Source organism: Engystomops pustulosus, chromosome 9 (genome assembly GCF_040894005.1).
Source record: "Engystomops pustulosus chromosome 9, aEngPut4.maternal, whole genome shotgun sequence".
NCBI lineage: Eukaryota > Metazoa > Chordata > Amphibia > Anura > Leptodactylidae > Engystomops > Engystomops pustulosus.
Window position 1 is genome coordinate 11,492,038 of NC_092419.1, and position 21,681 is coordinate 11,513,718.

General features: G+C 46.8%; 1 protein-coding gene across 1 annotated transcript in view; it reads left to right on the forward strand.

The window, feature by feature from the left end:
* Positions 1 to 9,905: 9,905 nt before the first annotated feature.
* The window catches only part of CLIP3 (CAP-Gly domain containing linker protein 3), a 37,344-nt gene continuing 25,568 nt past the window's right edge, over positions 9,906 to 21,681 (forward strand). The window contains exon 1 of the mRNA XM_072125616.1: positions 9,906 to 10,141. The gene's annotated coding sequence lies outside the window, so the exon portion shown is untranslated. The remainder of the gene's footprint in view (positions 10,142 to 21,681) is intronic.

Here is a 21,681-nt window from a genome sequence, read left to right on the forward strand (position 1 = left end):
TTACTTAACCTGCTAAACGTCCTAATTTGTGGCCGCCTTTTTAAAAAAAAAAAAAAAAGTTTTAAGAAATAAGGGGGTGTCCAAAGAGGGTGGGGGCACATACTTGCCCTGCTCCAGCTGCCAGTTTCCACACCGCTCCCTCCAGTACATCAATCTGGACCCCACTACCATGGATAGGACATAACAGTTTAACGTGGGGCAACCCCTTTAAGACCTTGATCTTGACTTAGGATCTCTGCTATATAAATGTATTTATAGAAATCTGTGGCACTGAGCAGAGGGCAGGGGTATCATCTATTTATGGGACAGTAGAGGGTCAGCTCTTCCATCCAGCTGTAACTCATCCACATGCTCTAAATCTAAACCATGGGATCACTACATGTAATGTGTCATTCTAATACAAATATACCAAGAATACACAGTGATGTCACAGTACAGGGATAATACACAGCGATGTCACAGTACAGAGATAATACACACAGCGATGTCACAGTACAGAGATAATACACACAGTGATGCCACAGTACAGGGATAATACACACAGTGATGTCACAGTACAGGGGATAATACACAGTGATGTCACAGTACAGGGGATAATACACAGTGATGTCACAGTACAGGGATAATACACACAGTGATGTCACAGTACAGGGGATAATACACACAGTGATGTCACAGTACAGAGAAAATACACACAGCGATGTCACAGCACAGGGGTAATACACACAGTGATGTCACAGTACAGGGATAATACACACAGTGATGTCACAGTACAGGGATAATACACACAGTGATGTCACAGTACAGGGATAATACACACAGTGATGTCACAGTACAGGGATAATACACACAGTGATGTCACAGTACAGGGATAATACACACAGTGATGTCACAGTACAGGGATAATACACACAGTGATGTCACAGTACAGGGATAATACACACAGTGATGTCACAGTACAGGGATAATACACACAGTGATGTCACAGTACAGGGATAATACACACAGTGATGTCACAGTACAGGGATAATACACGCAGTGATGTCACAGTACAGGGATAATACACGCAGCGATGTCACAGTACAGGGGTAATACACGCAGCGATGTCACAGTACAGGGGTAATACACACAGCGATGTCACAGTACAGGGGATAATACACACAGCGATGTCACAGTACAGAGATAATACACACAGCGATGTCACAGTACAGGGGTAATACACGCAGCGATGTCACAGTACAGGGATAATACACGCAGTGATGTCACAGTACAAGGATAATACACACAGTGATGTCACAGTACAAGGATAATACACACAGTGATGTCACAGTACAGGGATAATACACACAGTGATGTCACAGTACAAGGATAATACACACAGTGATGTCACAGTACAAGGATAATACACACAGTGATGTCACAGTACAGGGATAATACACGCAGTGATGTCACAGTACTGGGGTAATACACGCAGTGATGTCACAGTACAGGGGTAATACACGCAGTGATGTCACAGTACAGGGGTAATACACGCAGTGATGTCACAGTACAGGGGTAATACACGCAGTGATGTCACAGTACAGGGATATTACCGCTCCATGGGGCAGATGTATCATAGTTTTTCGGCTGTCACTCTTTCAGGTTTCCTGCAGTCGGCTACTTAATCATTACAATGTATCTAAGTTTTTTCCCCTTTGTGATACGTGTGATGTGCTGCTTGTTTAGTGTCACTTTTGAGACTTTTTGTGGTGTGCTAATTTTAAGACCGAAATAGTATTTTACCGAAAGTAAGTTTTGGTCTTGCATGTTCTGTTTTGCGACTTATTAGGTGCACGAATGGGACAATTCCAAGCCCAAAAGTCGCCCAAGTTGAACAAACATCAGGGCTACAAAGATAAATCCGTCCCCTGCATCACATCCCGGAGGCCGCTAACACTGGTGCCCCGCATGATTCTGCGCCTAAAAAGTCGCACAAAAAATAGAAAAAGGAAGCGATAGGAGTGATACATGTCCCCCATGTGTAGCGGAGGGTTAGATGCTTCTGTGACTATATGAACAGATCTAATCATTGTCACCGCTCTCTGGGAAAACTGTCACTTGGCTGCTGCCCCCCCAGGCAATAACAATTGGATTATGGACATGGAGGAGGGACTACAGTCTATTGTGTAATCACAGACATATGGATTGTACACCATGGAATGTGGGAATTATCTGCTCTACATAGACTCCAGGCCGGGCTATCCCATACATATGTGTGACCACCGCTCCATGTACATCCATAAGCATAGCCATGTACAGCGCCTGCCCAGGCCGGGCTATCCCATACATATGTGTGACCACCGCTCCATGTACATCCATGAGCATAGCCATGTACAGTGCCTGCCCAGGCCGGGCTATCCCATACATATGTGTGACCACCGCTCCATGTACATCTATGAGCATAGCCATGTACAGTGCCTGCCCAGGCCGGGCTATCCTATTCATATGTGTGACCACCGCTCCATGCACATCCATGAGCATAGCCATGTACAGAGCCTTCCCAGGCCGGGCTATCCCATACATATGTGTGACCACCGCTCCATGTACATACATGAGCATAGCCATGTACAGCGCCTGCCCAGGCCGGGCTATCCCATACATATGTGTGACCACCGCTCCATGTACATCCATGAGCATAGCCATGTACAGAGCCTGCCCAAGCCGGGCTATCCCATACATATGTGTGACCACCGCTCCATGTACATCCATGAGCATAGCCATGTACAGAGCCTGCCCAGGCCGGGCTATCCCATACATATGTGTGACCACCGCTCCATGTACATCTATGAGCATAGCCATGTACAGCGCCTGCCCAGGCCGGGCTATCCTATACATATGTGTGACCACCGCTCCATGTACATCTATGAGCATAGTCATGTACAGTGCCTGCCCAGGCTGGGCTATCCCATACATATGTGTGACCACCGCTCCATGTACATCTATGAGCATAGTCATGTACAGTGCCTGCCCAGGCCGGGCTATCCCATACATATGTGTGACCACTGCTCCATGTACATCCATGAGCATAGCCATGTACAGTGCCTGCCCAGGCCGGGCTATCCCATACATATGTGTGACCACCGCTCCATGTATATCCATGAGCATAGCCATGTACAGCGCCTGCCCAGGCCTGGCTATCCCATACATATGTGTGACCTCAGCTCCATGTACATCCATGAGCATAGCCATGTACAGTGCCTGCCCAGGCCGGGCTATCCCATACATATGTGTGACCACTGCTCCATGTACATCCATGAGCATAGCCATGTACAGTGCCTGCCCAGGCCGGGCTATCCCATACATATGTGTGACCACCGCTCCATGTACATCCATGAGCATAGCCATGTACAGCACCTGCCCAGGCCGGGCTATCCCATACATATGTGTGACCACTGCTCCATGTATATCCATGAGCATAGCCATGTACAGCGCCTGCCCAGGCCTGGCTATCCCATACATATGTGTGACCTCAGCTCCATGTACATCCATGAGCATAGCCATGTACAGCACCTGCCCAGGCCGGGCTATCCTATACATATGTGTGACCACCACTCCATGTACATCCATGAGCATAGCCATGTACAATGCCTGCCCAGGCCGGGCTATCCCATACATATGTGTGACCACCGCTCCATGTACATCCATGAGCATAGCCATGTACAGCGCCTGCCCAGGCCGGGCTATCCTATACATATGTGTGACCACCGCTCCATGTACATCCATGAGCATAGCCATGTACAGCGCCTGCCCAGGCCGGGCTATCCCATACATGTGTGTGACCACCGCTCCATGTACATCCATGAGCATAGCCATGTACAGTGCCTGCCCAGGCCGGGCTATCCCATACATATGTGTGACCACCGCTCCATGTACATCTCTGAGCATAGCCATGTACAGTGCCTGCCCAGGCCGGGCTATCCCATACATATGTGTGACCACCGCTCCATGTACATCCATGATCATAGCCATGTACAGCGCCTGCCCAGGCCGGGCTATCCCATACATATGTGTGACCACCACTCCATGTACATCCATGAGCATAGCCATGTAGAGTGCCTGCCCAGGCCGGGCTATCCTATACATATGTGTGACCACCGCTCCATGTACATCCATGAGCATAGCCATGTACAGCGCCTGCCCAGGCCGGGCTATCCCATACATATGTGTGACCACCGCTCCATGTACATCCATGAGCATAGCCATGTACAGCGCCTGCCCAGGCCTGGCTATCCCATACAATGTACATCCATGAGCATAGCCATGTACAGCACCTGCCCAGGCCTGGCTATCCCATACATATGTGTGACCACCGCTCCATGTACATCTATGAGCATAGCCATGTAGAGTGCCTGCCCAGGCCGGGCTATCCTATACATATGTGTGACCACCGCTCCATGTACATCCATGAGCATAGCCATGTACAGCGCCTGCCCAGGCCGGGCTATCCCATACATATGTGTGACCACCGCTCCATGTACATCCATGAGCATAGCCATGTACAGCGCCTGCCCAGGCCTGGCTATCCCATACATATGTGTGACCACCACTCCATGTACATCCATGAGCATAGCCATGTACAGCGCCTGCCCAGGCCGGGCTATCCTATACATATGTGTGACCACCGCTCCATGTACATCCATGAGTATAGCCATGTACAGCGCCTGCCCAGGCCGGGCTATCCCATACATATGTGTGACCACCACTCCATGTACATCCATGAACATAGCCATGTACACCGCCTGCCCAGGCCGGGCTATCCCATACATGTGTGTGACCACCGCTCTATGTACATCCATGAGCATAGCCATGTACAGTGCCTGCCCAGGCCGGGCTATCCTATACATATGTGTGACCTCAGCTCCATGTATATCCATGAGCATAGCCGTGTACAGTGCCTGCCCAGGCCGGGCTATCCCATACATATGTGTGACCACCGCTCCATGTACATCCATGAGCATAGCCATGTACAGTGCCTGCCCAGGCCGGGCTATCCCATACATATGTGTGACCACCGCTCCATGTACATCCATGAGCATAGTCATGTATAGCACCTGCCCAGGCCGGGCTTTCCCATACATGTGTGTGACCACCGCTCCATGTACATCCAGGAGCATAGCCATGTACAGCGCCTGCCCAGGCTGGGCTATCCTATACATATGTGTGACCTCAGCTCCATGTATATCCATGAGCATAGCCATGTACAGCGCCTGCCCAGGCCGGGCTATCCCATACATATGTGTGACCACCGCTCCATGCACATCCATGAGCATAGCCATGTACAGCGCCTGCCCAGGCCGGGCTATCCCATACATATGTGTGACCACCGCTCCATGTACATCCATGAGCATAGCCATGTACAGCACCTGCCCAGGCCGGGCTATCCTATACATATGTGTGACCACCGCTCCATGTACATCCATGAGCATAGCCATGTACAGTGCCTGCCCAGGCCTGGCTATCCCATACATATGTGTGACCACCGCTCCATGTACATCCATGAGCATAGCCATGTACAGCGCCTGCCCAGGCCGGGCTATCCCATACATATGTGTGACCACCACTCCATGTACATCCATGAGCATAGCCATGTACAGCACCTGCCCAGGCCTGGCTATCCCATACATATGTGTGACCACCGCTCCATGTACATCCATGAGCATAGCCATGTACAGCGCCTGCCCAGGCCGGGCTATCCCATACATATGTGTGACCACCACTCCATGTACATCCATGAGCATAGTCATGTATAGCACCTGCACAGGCCGGGCTATCCCATACATATGTGTGACCACCGCTCCATGTACATCCATGAGCATAGCCATGTACAGCGCCTGCCTAGGCCGGGCTATCCCATACATATGTGTGACCACCGCTCCATGTACATACATGAGCATAGCCATGTACAGTGCCTGCCCAGGCCGGGCTATCCTATACATATGTGTGACCTCAGCTCCATGTATATCCATGAGCATAGCCGTGTACAGTGCCTGCCCAGGCCGGGCTATCCCATACATATGTGTGACCACCGCTCCATGTACATCCATGAGCATAGCCATGTACAGTGCCTGCCCAGGCCGGGCTATCCCATACATATGTGTGACCACCGCTCCATGTACATCCATGAGCATAGTCATGTATAGCACCTGCCCAGGCCGGGCTTTCCCATACATGTGTGTGACCACCGCTCCATGTACATCCAGGAGCATAGCCATGTACAGCGCCTGCCCAGGCTGGGCTATCCTATACATATGTGTGACCTCAGCTCCATGTATATCCATGAGCATAGCCATGTACAGCGCCTGCCCAGGCCGGGCTATCCCATACATATGTGTGACCACCGCTCCATGCACATCCATGAGCATAGCCATGTACAGCGCCTGCCCAGGCCGGGCTATCCCATACATATGTGTGACCACCGCTCCATGTACATCCATGAGCATAGCCATGTACAGCACCTGCCCAGGCCGGGCTATCCCATACATATGTGTGACCACCGCTCCATGTATATCCATGAGCATAGCCATGTACAGCGCCTGCCCAGGCCGGGCTATCCCATACATATGTGTGACCACCACTCCATGTACATCCATGAGCATAGCCATGTACAGCACCTGCCCAGGCCTGGCTATCCCATACATATGTGTGACCACCGCTCCATGTACATCCATGAGCATAGCCATGTACAGCGCCTGCCCAGGCCGGGCTATCCCATACATATGTGTGACCACCACTCCATGTACATCCATGAGCATAGTCATGTATAGCACCTGCACAGGCCGGGCTATCCCATACATATGTGTGACCACCGCTCCATGTACATCCATGAGCATAGCCATGTACAGCGCCTGCCTAGGCCGGGCTATCCCATACATATGTGTGACCACCGCTCCATGTACATACATGAGCATAGCCATGTACAGCGCCTGCCCAGGCTGGGCTATCCTATACATATGTGTGACCTCAGCTCCATGTATATCCATGAGCATAGCCATGTACAGCGCCTGCCCAGGCCGGGCTATCCCATACATATGTGTGACCACCACTCCATGTACATCCATGAGCATCGTCATGTATAGCACCTGCACAGGCCGGGCTATCCCATACATATGTGTGACCACCGCTCCATGCACATCCAGGAGCATAGCCATGTACAGCGCCTGCCCAGACCGGGCTATCCCATACATGTGTGTGACCACCGCTCCATGTACATCCATGAGCATAGCCATGTACAGCGCCTGCCCAGGCCTGGCTATCCCATACATATGTGTTACCCCGCTATATTTATATCCATGAGCATAGCCATGTACAGCGCCTGCCCAGGCCGGGCTATCCCATACATATGTGTGACCACCACTCCATGTACATCCATGAGCATAGCCATGTACAGCGCCTGCCCAGGCCGGGCTATCCCATACATATGTGTGACCTCAGCTCCATGTACATCCATGAGCATAGCCATGTACAGCGCCTGCCCAGGCCGGGCTATCCCATACATATGTGTGACCCTGCTCCATGTACATCCGTGAGCATAGCCATGTACAGCGCCTGCCCAGGCCGGGCTATCCCATACATATGTGTGACCACCGCTCCATGCACATCCATGAGCATAGCCATGTACAGCACCTGCCCAGGCCGGGCTATCCCATACATATGTGTGACCACCGCTCCATGTACATCCATGAGCATAGCCATGTACAGCACCTGCCCAGGCCGGGCTATCCCATACATATGTGTGACCCTGCTCCATGTACATCCGTGAGCATAGCCATGTACAGCGCCTGCCCAGGCCGGGCTATCCCATACATATGTGTGACCACCGCTCCATGTACATCCATGAGCATAGCCATGTACAGCACCTGCCCAGGCCGGGCTATCCCATACATATGTGTGACCACCGGTCCAGGCACATCCATGAGTATAGCCATGTACAGCGCCAGCCCAGGCCGGGCTATCCCATACATATGTGTGACCACCGCTCCATGCACATCCATGAGCATAGCCATGTACAGCGCCTGCCCAGGCCGGGCTATCCCATACATATGTGTGACCACCGCTCCATGTACATCCATGAGCATAGCCATGTACAGCGCCTGCCCAGGCCGGGCTATCCCATACATATGTGTGACCACCGCTCCATGCACATCCATGAGCATAGCCATGTACAGTGCCTGCCCAGGCCGGGCTATCCCATACATATGTGTGAGCACCGCTCCATGTACATCCATGAGCATAGCCATGTACAGCGCCTGCCCAGGCCGGGCTATCCCATACATATGTGTGACCCTGCTCCATGTACATCCGTGAGCATAGCCATGTACAGCGCCTGCCCAGGCCGGGCTATCCCATACATATGTGTGACCACCGCTCCATGCACATCCATGAGCATAGCCATGTACAGCACCTGCCCAGGCCGGGCTATCCCATACATATGTGTGACCACCGCTCCATGTACATCCATGAGCATAGCCATGTACAGCACCTGCCCAGGCCGGGCTATCCCATACATATGTGTGACCCTGCTCCATGTACATCCGTGAGCATAGCCATGTACAGCGCCTGCCCAGGCCGGGCTATCCCATACATATGTGTGACCACCGCTCCATGTACATCCATGAGCATAGCCATGTACAGCACCTGCCCAGGCCGGGCTATCCCATACATATGTGTGACCACCGGTCCAGGCACATCCATGAGTATAGCCATGTACAGCGCCAGCCCAGGCCGGGCTATCCCATACATATGTGTGACCACCGCTCCATGCACATCCATGAGCATAGCCATGTGCAGCGCCTGCCCAGGCCGGGCTATCCCATACATATGTGTGACCACCGCTCCATGTACATCCATGAGCATAGCCATGTACAGCGCCTGCCCAGGCCAGGCTATCCCATACATATGTGTGACCACCGCTCCATGCACATCCATGAGCATAGCCATGTACAGTGCCTGCCCAGGCCGGGCTATCCCATACATATGTGTGAGCACCGCTCCATGTACATCCATGAGCATAGCCATGTACAGCGCCTGCCCAGGCCGGGCTATCCCATACATATGTGTGACCACCGCTCCATGCACATCCATGAGCATAGCCATGTACAGCGCCTGCCCAGGCCGGGCTATCCCTTACATATGTGTGACCACCGCTCCATGCACATCCATGAGCATAGCCATGTACAGCGCCTGCCCAGGCCGGGCTATCCCATACATATGTGTGACCACCTCTCCATGTACATCCATGAGCATAGCCATGTACAGCGCCTGCCCAGGCCGGGCTATCCCATACATATGTGTGACCATTGCTCCATGTACATCCATGAGCATAGCCATGTACAGCGCCTGCCCAGGCCGGGCTATCCCATACATGTGTGTGACCACTGCTCCATTCAAATGGGGGGACTCAGGACCCCTGATATCATGATTACGGAGTAACATCATGGTTATATGAAACAATAGGAGAGAGGGCCCTGTGTGCAAGAGCTTACAATCTATTTATACTAATATCTTATCCTTGGACAATCTAATCAATGATCAAGGTGATTGATCTAGGAAGAAGGAAATTTTTCATTCTCTGTAATATGAATGAGACCCTTTGCCTTTACTACGGTCTATAAGGAGATAGACGTCTCAGTGGCCCCTGTCCCATGTCTATATGTAGATGCACCTGGTTATCTTGTTATATTCTGTAACATCATCCGATCACTATTTGTACATTGATGGAACGTTACATTGTATCACGTTTGCTTCTAGTATTTGTACATGTCTCTTATATTCCTGTATGTCCCAGCCTCCTGGTGTCTGGGTTTTCTCCAGAAGCTGCAGCTTCCTCCTCCTCCTCCTCCCTCCATCCTCAGCGCCTGGTCCCTCCACCGCCCTTCTCTCCTCCCTCTCATTATCTGCACAGTCCCCAGCATCCAGTGACGCAGGAATGAAAGAAAAAAACATCACAGGAGCAGCAGCATCAGGACGCTAATCTGACCCAAATCCAGAGGTTCCAGGACTCAGCATCAGGACCACAGGACACCTGATCCAGCAGGGACCATCAGGACCGAGCATCAGGTGAATCAGGACCAAGGACAGCAGCCACTGGCACAGCAAGGCCTGGGTGAGTCTGACTCCTGACTACCTGCCCGAGCAATGGAGGCCGACCTGTATACACATGGAGCAGTATATATATATATATATATATATATATATATATATATATATATATATATTGTCTATCTATCTCCTATCTATCTATCTCCTATCTATCTATCTATCTATCTATCTATCTCATATCTATCTATCTATCTATCTATCTATCTTCTATCTATCTCCTATCTATCTATCTATCTATCTATCTATCTATCACATATCTATCTATCTATCTATCTATCTATCTATCACATATCTATCTATCTATCTCATATCTATCTATCTATCTATCTATCTATCTCATATCTATCTATCTATCTCCTATCTATCTATCTATCTATCTATCTCATATCTATATATATTTATCTAGGTTCAGTAAAGAGGCAGCACTCCTTGTAGTGGTGAAAGGGGTGAAGCTTTATTCCATAAAAAGCTTTTTATGGAATAAAGCTTCACCCCTTTCACCACTACAAGGAGTGCTGCCTCTTTACTGAACCTATCTATCTATCTATCTATCTATCTATCTATCTATCTCATATCTATCTATCTCATATCTATCTATCTATCTATCTATCTATCTCATATCTATCTATCTCATATCTATCTATCTATCTATCTCCTATCTATCTATCTATCTATCTATCTATCTATCTATCTATCTCCTATCTCCTATCTATCTATCTCATATCTATCCATCCATCCATACATATATCCATCTATCTCATATCTATCTATCCTTTCATCTATTTCACAGCTATCTTTCTCTCATTTATAAATCTGTAATATCTATCTACCTATCTATAGATTCATACGCAGACATATATTGGAGCAGATTTATCTTAGTCTGATGCAGGTTGCATTTGTCTTTGCATTTCTCCTGCTTCCAGTTGTTTGCACCTTATTTAACATTGATTTGCACCTCTATGGGCTCAAATAATTGCACAAGTCGGTCCTGACCCTGCTTAGCAAAGGCAATGGTAAAATTACAAAGACAAATGAGGTGCAAAAAATAGATTTACAACAGGGGCAAAAAGAGCTCAGGGAAGGGGGAAATAATTGTTGTAAAGGTATATGACTGTATACTATATACTGGAGGAAGGAAAAGTACAAGATCAGACATATATATACAGGAGTCTAATGTGTAATATACAGTCTGGATATTATACAGAATAAAGAAATGCATCAGTGCATCCCACTATTCACATGGAGGAATCGCATACGCAGAAGAAATATACATTATACACAGGAGTACAAGTATATACTACACACAGGAGTACAAATATATACTATATACGCAGGAATCTAAAGAGTAATATATACTACACACAGTATTATAAGGAGTAATATATACTACACACAGGAGTACAAGGAGTAATATATACTACACATGTTGTACCGTACATAGGGTAGAAAATATGTCGGCATGTCACGGTGACACATAGTGGGAGGTGGCAGATGTATGGATCGGTGATACGTTGCAGTGTGGTCAGTAACCAGCACAAGTGACTATGATTTATTAACAAGTACTTTCTAAATTACTTCCCATCCAGACCCCCCCCCCCCTCCCCCCATTATCCATCTCCAGAATATCCGTAACTCTCTCCTCCCGCTCCTCCTCCTCTTCTCCTGACTCTTGGAGTCTTTCGTCTCCCTCCATCTCTTTATCCCATGTCGCCTTAGCTGCCTATTCCTGTTTGCCTCCTGGGCCTGTGCACTATTTACTATCCCTCTCTATGGCTATGGCAGGGATATGTGCTGTACACTATTTACCATCTCTCTATTACTATGGAGGGGATATGTGCTGTACACTATTTACCATCTCTCTATTACTATGGAGGGGATATGTGCTGTACACTATTTACCATCTCTCTATTACTATGGAGGGGATATGTGCTGTACACTATTTACCATCTCTCTATGGCTATGGCAGGGATATGTGCTGTGCACTTTTTACCATCTCTCTATGGCTATGGCAGGGATATGTGCTGTACACTATTTACCATCTCTCTATGGCTATGGCAGGGATATGTGCTGTGCACTATTTACCATCTCTCTATTACTATGGAGGGAATATGTGCTGTGCACTTTTTACCATCTCTCTATGGCTATGGCAGGGATATGTGCTGTACACTATTTACCATCTCTCTATGGCTATGGCAGGGATATGTGCTGTGCACTATTTACCATCTCTCTATGGCTATGGAGGGGATATGTGCTGTGCACTTTTTACCATCTCTCTATGGCTATGGCAGGGATATGTGCTGTACACTATTTACCATCTCTCTATGGCTATGGAGGGGATATGTGCTGTGCACTATTTACCATCTCTCTATTACTATGGAGGGGATATGTGCTGTACACTATTTACCATCCCTCTCTATGGCTATGGCAGGGATATGTGCTGTGCACTATTTACCATCTCTCTATGGCTATGGCAGGGATATGTGCTGTGCACTATTTACCATCTCTCTATGGCTATGGCAGGGATATGTGCTGTACACTATTTACCATCCCTCTCTATGGCTATGGCAGGGATATGTGCTGTACACTATTTACCATCTCTCTATGGCTATGGAGGGGATATGTGCTGTGCACTATTTACCATCTCTCTATGGCTATGGCAGGGATATGTGCTGTGCACTATTTACCATCCCTCTCTATGGCTATGGCAGGGATATGTGCTGTGCACTATTTACCATCTCTCTATGGCTATGGCAGGGATATGTGCTGTGCACTATTTACCATCCCTCTCTATGGCTATGGCAGGGATATGTGCTGTACACTATTTACTATCACTCTCTATGGCTATGGCAGGGATATGTGCTGTACACTATTTACTATCACTCTCTATGGCTATGGCAGGGATATGTGCTGTACACTATTTACTATCACTCTCTATGGCTATGGCAGGGATATGTGCTGTACACTATTTACCATCTCTCTATGGCTATGGAGGGGATATGTGCTGTGCACTATTTACCATCTCTCTATGGCTATGGCAGGGATATGTGCTGTGCACTATTTACCATCCCTCTCTATGGCTATGGCAGGGATATGTGCTGTGCACTATTTACCATCTCTCTATGGCTATGGCAGGGATATGTGCTGTGCACTATTTACCATCCCTCTCTATGGCTATGGCAGGGATATGTGCTGTACACTATTTACCATCTCTCTATGGCTATGGCAGGGATATGTGCTGTGCACTATTTACCATCTCTCTATGGCTATGGCAGGGATATGTGCTGTACACTATTTACTATCACTCTCTATGGCTATGGCAGGGATATGTGCTGTACACTATTTACCATCTCTCTATGGCTACGGCAGGGATATGTGCGGTGCACTATTTACCATCTCTCTATGGCTATGGCAGGGATATGTGCTGTACACTATTTACCATCTCTCTATGGCTATGGCAGGGATATGTGCTGTACACTATTTACCATCTCTCTATGGCTACGGCAGGGATATGTGCGGTGCACTATTTACCATCTCTCTATGGCTATGGCAGGGATATGTGCTGTACACTATTTACCATCTCTCTATGGCTATGGAGGGGATATGTGCTGTACACTATTTACCATCTCTCTATGGCTATGGCAGGGATATGTGCGATACACTATTTTCCATCTCTCTATGGCTATGGCAGGGATATGTGCTGTACACTATGTACCATCTCTCTATTACTATGGAGGGGATATGTGCTGTGCACTATTTACCATCTCTCTATGGCTATGGCAGGGATATGTGCTGTGCACTATTTACCATCTCTCTATGGCAGGGATATGTGCTGTACACTATTTACCATCTCTCTATTACTATGGAGGGGATATGTGCTGTACACTATTTACCATCCCTCTCTATGGCTATGGCAGGGATATGTGCTGTGCACTATTTACCATCTCTCTATGGCTATGGCAGGGATATGTGCTGTACACTATTTACCATCTCTCTATGGCTATGGCAGGGATATGTGCTGTACACTATTTACCATCTCTCTATGGTTATGGCAGGGATATGTGCTGTACACTATTTACCATCTCTCTATTACTATGGAGGGGATATGTGCTGTACACTATTTACCATCTCTCTATGGCTATGGCAGGGATATGTGCTGTGCACTATTTACCATCTCTCTATGGCTATGGCAGGGATATGTGCTGTACACTATTTACCATCTCTCTATGGCTATGGAGGGGATATGTGCTGTGCACTATTTACCATCTCTCTATGGCTATGGCTGGGATATGTGCTGTACACTATTTACCATCTCTCTCTATGGCTATGGAGGGGATATGTGCTGTACACTATTTACCATCTCTCTATGGCTATGGCAGGGATATGTGCTGTGCACTATTTACCATCCCTCTCTATGGCTATGGCAGGGATATGTGCTGTGCACTATTTACCATCCCTCTCTATGGCTATGGCAGGGATATGTGCTGTACACTATTTACCATCTCTCTATGGCTATGGCAGGGATATGTGCTGTGCACTATTTACCATCCCTCTCTATGGCTATGGCAGGGATATGTGCGGTGCACTATTTACCATCTCTCTATGGCTATGGCAGGGATATGTGCTGTACACTATTTACCATCTCTCTATGGCTATGGCAGGGATATGTGCTGTACACTATTTACCATCTCTCTATGGCTATGACAGGGATATGTGCTGTACACTATTCACCATCTCTCTATGGCTATGGCAGGGATATGTGCGGTGCACTATTTACCATCTCTCTATGGCTATGGCAGGGATATGTGCTGTACACTATTTACCATCTCTCTATGGCTATGGCAGGGATATGTGCTGTACACTATTTACCATCTCTCTATGGCTATGACAGGGATATGTGCTGTACACTATTTACCATCTCTCTATGGCTATGGCAGGGATATGTGCTATACACTATTTACCATCTCTCTATGGCTATGGCAGGGATATGTGCTGTACACTATGTACCATCTCTCTATTACTATGGAGGGGATATGTGCTGTGCACTATTTACCATCTCTCTATGGCTATGGCAGGGACATGTGCTGTGCACTATTTACCATCTCTCTATGGCAGGGATATGTGCTGTACACTATTTACCATCTCTCTATGGCTACGGCAGGGATATGTGCTGTGCACTATTTACCATCTCTCTATGGCTATGGAGGGGATATGTGTTGTACACTATTTACCATCTCTCTCTATGGCTATGGCAGGGATATGTGCTGTACACTATTTACCATCCCTCTCTATGGCTATGGCAGGGATATGTGCTGTACACTATTTACCATCTCTCTATGGCTATGGAGGGGATATGTGCTGTACACTATTTACCATCCCTCTCTATGGCTATGGCAGGGATATGTGCTGTACACTATTTACCATCTCTCTATGGCTATGGAGGGGATATGTGCTGTACACTATTTAACATCTCTCTCTATGGCTATGGAGAATTATGTGCTGTACACTATTTACCATCTCTCTCTATGAGTATGGAGGGGATATGTGCTGTACACTATTTACCATCTCTCTATGGCTATGGAGGGGATATGTGCTGTACACTATTTACTATCCCTCTCTGTGGCTATGGCAGGGATATGTACTGTACACTATTTACCATCTCTCTATGGCTATGGCAGGGATATGTGCTGTACACTATTTACCATCTCTCTATGGCTATGGCAGGGATATGTGCTGTACACTATTTACCATCTCTCTATGGCTACGGCAGGGATATGTGCTGTGCACTATTTACCATCTCTCTATGGCTATGGAGGGGATATGTGTTGTACACTATTTACCATCTCTCTATGGCTATGGCAGGGATATGTGCTGTACACTATTTACCATCCCTCTCTATGGCTATGGCAGGGATATGTGCTGTACACTATTTACCATCTCTCTATGGCTATGGAGGGGATATGTGCTGTACACTATTTACCATCCCTCTCTATGGCTATGGCAGGGATATGTGCTGTACACTATTTACCATCTCTCTATGGCTATGGAGGGGATATGTGCTGTACACTATTTAACATCTCTCTCTATGGCTATGGAGAATTATGTGCTGTACACTATTTACCATCTCTCTCTATGAGTATGGAGGGGATATGTGCTGTACACTATTTACCATCTCTCTATGGCTATGGAGGGGATATGTGCTGTACACTATTTACTATCCCTCTCTGTGGCTATGGCAGGGATATGTACTGTACACTATTTATCATCTCTCTATGGCTATGGCAGGGATATGTGCTGTACACTATTTACCATCTCTCTATGGCTATGGCAGGGATATGTGCTGTACACTATTTACCATCCCTCTCTATGGCTACGGCAGGGATATGTGCTGTACACTATTTACCATCTCTCTATGGCTATGGCAGGGATATGTGCTGTACACTATGTACCATCTCTCTATGGCTATGGAGGGATATGTGCTGTACACTATTTACCATCTCTCTATGGCTATGGCAGGGATATGTGCTGTACACTATTTACCATCTCTCTATGGCTATGGCAGGTATATGTGCTGTACACTATTTACCATCTCTCTATGGCTATGACAGGGATATGTGCTGTACACTATTTACCATCTCTCTATGGCTATGGCAGGGATATGTGCTGTGCACTATTTACCATCTCTCTATGGCTATGGAGGGGATATGTGCTGTACACTATTTACTATCCCTCTCTGTGGCTATGGCAGGGATATGTACTGTACACTATTTACCATCTCTCTATGGCTATGACAGGGATATGTACTGTACACTATTTACCATCTCTCTATGGCTATGGAGGGGATATGTGCTGTACACTATTTACTATCCCTCTCTGTGGCTATGGCAGGGATATGTACTGTACACTATTTACCATCTCTCCATGGCTATGGCAGGGATATGTACTGTACACTATTTACCATCTCTCTATGGCTATGGAGGGGATATGTGCTGTACACTATTTACTATCCCTCTCTGTGGCTATGGCAGGGATATGTACTGTACACTATTTACCATCTCTCTATGGCTATGACAGGGATATGTACTGTACACTATTTACCATCTCTCTATGGCTATGGAGGGGATATGTGCTGTACACTATTTACTATCCCTCTCTGTGGCTATGGCAGGGATATGTACTGTACACTATTTACCATCTCTCCATGGCTATGGCAGGAATATGTACTGTACACTATTTACCATCTCTCTATGGCTATGGCAGGGATATGTACTGTACACTATTTACCATCTCTCTATGGCTATGGAGGGGATATGTGCTGTGCACTATTTACCATCTCTCTCTCTATGGATATGGCAGGGATATGTGCTGTACACTATTTACCATCTCTCTGTGGCTATGGCAGGGATATGTGCTGTACACTATTTACTATCCCTCTCTGTGGCTATGGAGGGGATATGTGCTGTACACTATTTACCAACTCTCTATGGCTATGGCAGGGATATGTGCTGTACACTATTTAACATCTCTCTCTATGGCTATGGAGAATTATGTGCTGTACACTATTTACCATCTCTCTATGGCTATGGAGGGGATATGTGCTGTACACTATTTACTATCCCTCTCTGTGGCTATGGCAGGGAAATGTACTGTACACTATTTACCATCTCTCTGTGGCTATGGCAGGTATATGTGCTGTACACTATTTACCATCTCTCTATGGCTATGGCAGGGATATGTGCTGTACACTATTTACCATTTCTCTCTATGGCTACGGCAGGGATATGTGCTGTACACTATTTACCATCTCTCTATGGCTATGGCAGGGATATGTACTGTACACTATTTACCATCTCTCTATGGCTATGGAGGGGATATGTGCTGTACACTATTTACTATCCCTCTCTGTGGCTATGGCAGGGATATGTACTGTACACTATTTACCATCTCTCTATGGCTATGACAGGGATATGTACTGTACACTATTTACCATCTCTCTATGGCTATGGAGGGGATATGTGCTGTACACTATTTACTATCCCTCTCTGTGGCTATGGCAGGGATATGTACTGTACACTATTTACCATCTCTCCATGGCTATGGCAGGAATATGTACTGTACACTATTTACCATCTCTCTATGGCTATGGCAGGGATATGTACTGTACACTATTTACCATCTCTCTATGGCTATGGAGGGGATATGTGCTGTGCACTATTTACCATCTCTCTCTCTATGGATATGGCAGGGATATGTGCTGTACACTATTTACCATCTCTCTGTGGCTATGGCAGGGATATGTGCTGTACACTATTTACTATCCCTCTCTGTGGCTATGGAGGGGATATGTGCTGTACACTATTTACCAACTCTCTATGGCTATGGCAGGGATATGTGCTGTACACTATTTAACATCTCTCTCTATGGCTATGGAGAATAATGTGCTGTACACTATTTACCATCTCTCTATGGCTATGGAGGGGATATGTGCTGTACACTATTTACTATCCCTCTCTGTGGCTATGGCAGGGAAATGTACTGTACACTATTTACCATCTCTCTGTGGCTATGGCAGGTATATGTGCTGTACACTATTTACCATCTCTCTATGGCTATGGCAGGGATATGTGCTGTACACTATTTACCATTTCTCTCTATGGCTACGGCAGGGATATGTGCTGTACACTATTTACCATCTCTCTATGGCTATGGCAGGGATATGTGCTGTACACTATGTACCATCTCTCTATGGCTATGGAGGGATATGTGCTGTACACTATTTACCATCTCTCTATGGCTATGGAGGGATATGTGCTGTACACTATTTACCATCTCTCTATGGCTATGGTAGCGATATGTGCTGTACACTATTTACCATCTCTCTATGGCTATGGCAGGTATATGTGCTGTACACTATTTACCATCTCTCTATGGCTATGGCAGGGATATGTGCTGTAAACTATTTACCATCTCTCTATGGCTATGGCAGGGATATGTGCTGTACACTATTTACCATCTCTCTATGGCTATGGAGGGGATATGTGCTGTTCACTATTTACCATCCCTCTCTATGGCAATGCAGGGATATGTGCTGCACACTATTTACTATCCCTCTCTATGGCTATGGCAGGGATATGTGCTGTACACTATTTACCATCTCTCTATGGCTATGGCAGGGATATGTACTGTACACTATTTACCATCTCTCTATGGCTATGGAGGGGATATGTGCTGTACACTATTTACTATCCCTCTCTGTGGCTATGGCAGGGATATGTACTGTACACTATTTACCATCTCTCTATGGCTATGACAGGGATATGTACTGTACACTATTTACCATCTCTCTATGGCTATGGAGGGGATATGTGCTGTACACTATTTACTATCCCTCTCTGTGGCTATGGCAGGGATATGTACTGTACACTATTTACCATCTCTCTATGGCTATGGCAGGAATATGTACTGTACACTATTTACCATCTCTCTATGGCTATGGCAGGGATATGTACTGTACACTATTTACCATCTCTCTATGGCTATGGAGGGGATATGTGCTGTACACTATTTACCATCTCTCTCTCTATGGATATGGCAGGGATATGTGCTGTACACTATTTACCATCTCTCTGTGGCTATGGCAGGGATATGTGCTGTACACTATTTACTATCCCTCTCTGTGGCTATGGAGGGGATATGTGCTGTACACTATTTACCAACTCTCTATGGCTATGGCAGGGATATGTGCTGTACACTATTAACCATCTCTCTATGGCTATGGCAGGGATATGTGCTGTACACTATTTACCATCTCTCTCTATGGCTATGGCAGGGATATGTGCTGTGCACTATTTACCATCTCTCTATGGCTATGGAGGGGTTATGTGTTGTGCACTATTTACCATCTCTCTATGGCTACGGCAGGGATATGTGCTGTGCACTATTTACCATCTCTCTGTGGCTATGGAGGGTTTATGTGCTGTACACCATTTACCATCTCTCTATGGCTAAGGCAGGGATATGTGCTGTACACTATTTACCATCCCTCTCTATGGCTATGGCAGGGATATGTGCTTTACACTATTAACCATCTCTCTATGGCTATGGAGGGGTTATGTGCTGTGCACTATTTACCATCTCTCTATGGCTATGGAGGGGATATGTGCTGTGCACTATTTACCATCTCTCTATGGCTATGGCAGGGATATGTGCTGTACACTATTTACCATCTCTCTATGGCTATGGCAGGGATATGTGCTGTACACTATTTACCATCTCTCTATGGTTATGGCAGGGATATGTGCTGTACACTATTTACTATCCCTCTCTATGGCTATGGCAGGGATATGTGCTGTACCTTATTTACCATCTCTCTATGGCTATGGCAGGGATATGTGCTGTGCACTATTTACCATCTCTCTATGGCGGGGATATGTGCTGTACACTATTTACTATCCCTCTCTGTGGCTATGGCAGGGATATGTTTTGTACACTATGTACCATATGTCTATGGCTATGGCAGGGATATGTGCTGTACACTATTTACCATCTCTCTATGGCTATTGCAGGGATATGTGCTGTACACTATTTACCATCTCTCTCCATGGCTATGGCAGGGATATGTGCTGTACACTATTTACCATCTCTCTATGGCTATGGAGGGGATATGTGCTGTACACTATTTACCATCTCTCTATGGCTATGGCAGGGATATGTGCTGTACACTATTTACCATCCCTCTCTATGGCTATGGCAGGGATATGTGCTGTACACTATTTACTATCCCTCTATGGCTATGGAGGGGATATGTGCTATACACTATTTACCATCTCTCTATGGCTATGGAGGGGATATGTGCTGCACACTATTTACCATCTCTCTATGGCTATGGCAGGGATATGTGCTGTACACTATTTACCATATCTCTATGGCTATTGCAGGGATATGTGCTGTACACTATTTACCATCTCTCTCTATGGCTATGGCAGGGATATGTGCTGTACACTATTTATCATCTCTCTATGGCTATGTCAGGGATATGTGCTGTACACTATTTACCATCTCTCTATGGCTATGGAGGGGATATGTGCTGTACACTATTTACCATCTCTCTATGGCTATGGCAGGGATATGTGCTGTACACTATTTACCATCTCTCTATGGCTGTGGAGGGGATATGTGCTGTACACTATTTACCATCTCTCTATGGCTATGGCAGGGATATGTGCTGTATACTATTTACAATCTCTTTCTACGGCTATGGCAGGGATATGTGCTGTGCACTATTTACCATCTCTCTATGGCTATGGCAGGGATATGTGCTGTGCACTATTTACCATCTCTCTATGGCTATGGCAGGGATATGTGCTGTACACTATTTACCATCTCTCTCTATGGCTATGGCAGGGATATGTGCTGTGCACTATTTACCATCTCTCTCTATGGCTATGGCGGGGATATGTGCTGTACACTATTTACCATCTCTCTCTATGGCTATGGCAGGGATATGTGCTGTACACTATTTACTATCACTCTCTATGGCTATGGCAG